The sequence below is a fragment of the Molossus molossus genome, unplaced genomic scaffold, assembly GCF_014108415.1.
Source record: "Molossus molossus isolate mMolMol1 unplaced genomic scaffold, mMolMol1.p scaffold_m16_p_3, whole genome shotgun sequence".
NCBI lineage: Eukaryota > Metazoa > Chordata > Mammalia > Chiroptera > Molossidae > Molossus > Molossus molossus.
The window spans coordinates 73,252,534-73,258,861 of record NW_023425366.1 but is presented as its reverse complement, the minus strand read 5'-3'; positions in this window follow the sequence as shown (position 1 = coordinate 73,258,861).

The window sequence follows — 6,328 nt, the reverse complement described above, 5'->3', positions numbered from 1 at the left end:
TCATGGCATGGTCCAGAAGTCCCTGAGCAAAAGTATGCTGCGTGTACAGGAAAAGGTTCACACCCTGGCCGGTTTGGCTCAGCAGTTAGAGCATCGGCCAGCGGACCAGAGAGGTCAGGGTTCGGTTCCCACTAAGGGCATGTACCTCGGTTGCAGTTTGTCCCTGGCCCCGGTTGGAGTTGTGTTGGTGGCAACCAGTTGATGTGTCTCGATATTTCTCTCTCTCTCTCTTCCCCCTCTCTCCCTCCCACTCTGTCTGAGGATAAATGCAAAAAAAAAAGAAAAGAAAAGGTTCATGATACAAACTTCAGAAACCTATTGAGACAGGTGGGTTCTGTTCTAGTATCTTTTATTTCCCAAATTGTATTAAGTCCTTATATTAGGAACTAGAAAGCAATTCCAATAAATTTTAAACTATTGCACTGGATAGAAATTACCAGCAAAGAGATATAGAATAAGAATCAAAATAAAACGCCCCATACATATGTAAAAATGCTCTTTATATTTTAATCGTGCTAAATTTCAAGCCCATGTTGGAACATTTAATAGATAATATTCCAAGAAGGTAAATTGGACTGAAAGAGAAAAATTTTCATGTTATAATAGATATAGCCATTTACATCAGTGATTTCCAAGTTCTACGGTCTTAATTAAAAAAAAATTAAATTAAGTTTATATCTCCAGCATATATATTTATTTATACATTTTATGCATTTACTGCTACTGGCAAACTATATGTATGACATATACAAGAAATAAAAAAATTTAAAACGATAAAAAATATTTTTAAAGTAACTCTAACACTTTCTTCCCAACCCAAGTGGACCATGTTTGTACCACTTGAAATGTCAACAGCCCACTTCAGAAAACACAGGTCTATCAATTCATTCATCAGATGGGAGGGGCATCATTGTTCACCTATACTGCTGTCTCTCTCACATACACGATTTGAGGTTTTGCAATATTTTATTCAAAATACTTAAGTTTTAATATTAAAAACAAAAGCACTACTTTTATTTTACTATTTAGAACCTTTTTAAAGTAGTTGTGGGGTGACTAAAGACATGGCAAGCCAGGGGGTTCAGAGATATTTTTATTACGGCCAATGGCTACACTTTACACAGCAACCACCGTGTGACAGGAATTTTACATTACATACATTATGTCTAATTCTCACAAGAACTGCAAGGTAAAAATTGTTTCCCCCCCAATAAAACTAAGTCCCAAGATCAACCCTATCCCACAAATAAGTGGTGAAGCCAGGGCAGGTGAGACTTTATCTTTAAATCACACAAAAATCAAGATTGTCACAATTATAGAACATTATGTCAAGGGCCAAGCATTTTAAGTCTTTCAATATATATATTTTTTTAAATTTATAGCTGGCTCCTGAGAGCAGAGAGAAAGGAACAGAGAAATAAGCTGTTGACTATTAAAATTCTCTAGATTAAAAACTTCGTAACAGCCCCCAGACATGTCCACCTGTCCCTCTTCCCCCTCACCCCCAGCAAAGTTTTTTGAAATCCTAGAAAGAGGCCTGCAGGGGAGAATTCTGGGTGTGGCCACAGTGGTCGGACAAACTCAGCCCAGGGTAAGTTTCTATGGATGTTTTCTGAAATTTCAGAGCCCCAGGTGCACTGTATCCGAAAACAACATTCTCTAGTCTTACAGGAGATCTTGTACAGAGCCGGGCATTCTGTCCCGCCCGAGGGAGAACAAGAACAGTGGAGAGAAAGCAGACCGGGTCCCTCCCCACTCATCTTACGGCTGAAATGTGCAGCGGAGAACATCTCCGAAGTTCTCTCAGGGCCCAGAGTTCCCAGCTATGCTCCCCGAAAGGGTCTGAAACTGGCTACCGGTCCCCAAAAGCTTATTCCTCTTGCAGATGTATGTGCAGCTCACATCTGTGAGAACTCTGGACTGCCAGAGACCCACAAAAACAGAGAGGGTCCTCGAGGCTAGAGAAGTTCCATAAACTAAAAAGGTTGTTGAAGATGGAGAAATGCTGACTGTAAAATAGTATTTGGCAGTTTAACTATCATGATGTGAAATGTCACTGCTAAATTCTTCACCAGAAAATGTGGGTTAAGCTCCATGACTTCCTTTCCTAGAGATTTTTATTTTTAGAAAGATGTATGACATACTTCTGTCCAGGTTGGTTTGGGTAGTAGGAAACGTAGAATGGAAGAACCTTGAGGCCTTTTCCGGTTTTATATTTCCGTATAGCATTCTCTTCTGCCTGGGGGGCCGCCTTTTTACCCACCTGGCAAACTCCGTTTCACCCTCTAGGCCCAAGCATGACTTCTCTGGTGAAGCTTTCCCTATACTTAGGGTGCAATTAAGGACTTTCTCCTCTCTGTGCTCAAAAAAACCTAAAACTATGTTTGCTTAGCAACACTGTTTTTAAAATGCAACAATGTGTTCTTGACTATGGCTTCTGTGTTCATTCACCTTGTATTCTTATCACTGTGCTGGCAAATAATATCATCACAATAAATATTTGGTGGATGAATAAATAAATTTGACAGAGCATAAATTTCTATCAATATAATAGTTTGCTTTAATAGGTGGTTCTATTTCAACATAACTTTGTTTGTTTCTATATATTTTATATGAGATCCATCATAGTTCTCTGAGCATTCTGTTTGGAGCCTCCTAAGATCATATATCTGGAACTCTCTCGCATTACTAAAAAGTCACTAAAAAAAAAAAAAAGAAAATTACAAATTACAAAGAACACACTTTGTCACATGCCTGGATATCTTTTGAGTTCTGAGTGGATTACCTTAGAGCCTAACATAAAATAGTATTCAAACCTATAAATACCCTAACCCCTTACACATTTTTCCTTATAACCACATCAATTTCTTATTACATGAGCATGACACTAAAAATGAGAAACAGTAATAACAATAACAAAACTCAAACTATATTTATAAATAGTAGAAAGTAAAACAAAAATCTGCCAACTAATGCAGGGTTCCAATTGGTCATGTCAAAAGATTATCTAGCTCTGGCCAGTTTGGCTCAGCGGTTGGAGCGTCGGCCTGCGGTCCAGAGAGACCCGGGTTCAGTTCCCACTAAGGGCACGTACCTCGGTTGCAGTTTGTCCCCGGCCCTGGTTGGTTGTGCGGGTGGCAGCCACTCGATGTGTCCCTTCACGTCGATGTTTCTCTCTCTCTCTCTTCTTCTCTCTCCCTCCTGCTCTATCTGAACAAAAAATGGAAAAATGTCCTCGGGTGAGGATAAAAAAAAAAAAAAAAAAAAGATTATCTATATCAGCAGACTTCTTGAGCAAAACACTTCCCATACATGTTAATTTCTTATATACATTATGTCAATAATATATATATTTTTAATCCTTACCTGAGGATATTTTTCCATTTATCTTCACAGAGAGTGGGAGGAAGGGAAGGAACGAGAGAGAAACATTGATGTGAGAGAGACACATTGATTGGTTGCTCCAGCACGACCCTGACCGGGGCCGAGAACTGAACCACAACCAAGGTACGTGCCCTTGACCAGAATCGAACCTGAGACTCTTTGGTCTGAGGGCTGAGGTTCTAACTGCTGAGCCAAACTGGCCAGGGCAATAATATGCATTTTTAAATGTACTTCAGGCCCTGAATAATTAAAGCAAACCTTCTTATCATTCCCACAGCATCCCAGGATTAATTGCAGTGCAAGAGAAAAAAAAAAAAAATCACTAAACTATCCATTTATTTATTTCCTCATAGTTCTCAGCTCCCCTCACCCCCAACTCCAATATTTCAGTTCTTCAACTACACCTTCACCTTAAATCTCCTAGAAAGTGGGTCAGTCTAACTAAGCCGGCCACCAAGGAGGGCAGTGGGGATAACCACTGAACGCTGTCGGCATGCCCTGCTCCTTCTCAATTATTGTTAAGATTTTGCCTTCCTGTATTTTTCATCTCCAAGACTTCCCTATGAAGGCACTTTTTCCCACTTTCTACACAGATCAGCAAAGTGAGCACATCCAGTAAGTTGGCCAGCCTACAGAAGGAAAAATGAACAGATAGTTCTTTCCCAGATTTTAGTCCCAAAGGACTTAAGATTCCCCACACCCCCCGCCCAAATTGCTATTTATTCTACAAAACCCTCGTCTGGCATTTGTCTTATGCCACCTTGCCCTGCTCTCCCAGTGCTTCTTCAAGAAGCATGCCCTTGAAGGTGAAATCGACTTCAAGTCCTTTTGTCCCCAGAGTGCCTGCCTGTGCCTAGCGGGCACCTTGTGGGCGGTGGTAATGGGACCCTCCTCCTCTAGTCTCTGGTTGGAAGGGAGGGCCCAGAATGGTCTCCTCAAAAACCTTCAGACCATTTTCAATGCACACTAAAATCCATTGCAGGGAGGTGTGGTGGGCAAACGGGTTCTATCTCCACTGTAATGCTGATCATGAAAGTAGCAGCTGCTCCAAAGGGCTGGTTCAAGGAGGATAATGAAGCCACATCTGGACTCGGAGTCTGTGCACTGTCGGATGAGAGATGTCTGTCACACGCACTGGCGAGGTGCAGGTGTGGCAAACACTTCTGTTTAAAGTGTTTGCCATCTTGGTTCTAACCACTTAGCCAAAATCGGAATTTCAGTTAGTTCAAGAATGTCTTACTGTGTAAGTTCCTATTTCCAAGTGAAGTGTTAAGCCAGAGATAGACGGTTCAAAGTATTCCAAATATATGTCCATGTGTAACCCTTTTGCATAAAAGTTGGGCGAAGATACTCTTCCTTGGTGAATCAAACTTCCAAGTCAACACCATGAACCCGGTGTTCCCTCCTCTTCCCACGGGCACAGTCAGAACGTTCTCCGGAGCATTCAGGACTTTGCAGGTGCTGCTAGCTTTTCTACAAAAGCAAAAGCATCAGGGCTCTTTGCTCCAGAAGCCACCCCAGCCGGGATCCCTTAAGGACTGCATGGACTGTGGCCACTCTTTCATCCCAGCAGATGCTGTGCTCTTCTGTTTAAAGAGTTCCCTTCTCTCCTTACTCTCCCCCAAATCAAAGACAACTGTAAGATCAGGGGTGACAACGTTTAGGAGATATGGCTTCAGACTTTTTCTCGTGAAAAAGCCATTAAGTCATTTCACAATGGAGAGAAGACAAATTCAACACCTCCCCTCCACTGGGGTAACAAAGTGTCCCGGGGGCTCAAGCAAACTCACCATAACAAATCACACTCGTTCCTCTTTTGTTTCTGGCACTGTTCTCCTCAGCCAGAAAAGCCCCTCATTTTCTTCTAATGTAAAATGTCAAAGAATCCATTTCGTAATTCGTAGTTAAAGGAGCGCATTACAAAGTTAAGCGCATCACTGAGAGCTGACAACCTCCTCTTCTCGCTTTCTAATCGCATTTATTATCTTTCCCAGGCAATCTTCATCAGTTCCCATTTGTCTAATCAAATTGTATTGTTTAAAAGCCAATTTTACTTAATACCTGCTGTCCTCTCTGCATCGCAGTAACCAACACACATCCTTGGTCTCTCTCTTCCCCAACTCTTCTAGGGCGTTCATGCCATTATGGAACTGCTTGACAGGCTCTCCTACTTTCTAGGACTGTGAACAAACACTTTAGGCCCGGGTCATCTAAAAGCTCCCTTAAAAAAATGTCAATGGTTATAATGGAATAAAAGCCTTTGTGAGACAGAACTGTGTCAGAATAAGAAAATAAGTAAAAATAGGTTGCTTTTCTCAAGAAATATTCTTTCTTTTGTGAAAAGGCCAATTTGCCTTTCAAAGTGAATGCAGAATCTTCTAAAAGCTTCCCCAAACCCCAAATATTGAAATCATTTAAATAAACATCTCAAGGAAGAGAAAAAGACGTGACCCACACACGAGCATTATAGGGCACAAGAGGCTACAGACGGGACTCGATGGGCCCGGAGCATTAGCCCAGCTGAGCCTGAGGTCAGAAGGTCTGGGCGTTCTGCATGAGTTTGTACTTTATCCCACCCCCATGGTCTTTTCTTCCCTGACTGCAGACCACAGAAGCCCAACTGGACAGAAGTCAGGTGAGCAGGAGAAGCTCACCTCAGACTGAGGGGAGGACTGGAATTCCATGGCTACTTTATGTATCAGCTGAGCCCTAAAACATATTAAAAATAATTAAAGGTATGTAGTACTGCAAAGTATTTTAAGGGCAGGCATGGCCAAAAGTGTGCCTTGTTTAGTATGGAATATTAAATTGAATAAATATGGGGGAAAATGGTTAAAAAAAATAGAACATGTGATAAGAGTAAAGGAAACAGGATGTTTTTCAGCAAAAAGGATCCAGCCTAACCCCTTTTCTTGTCAGGTCAGTATCTGCTACAGGTGCACTG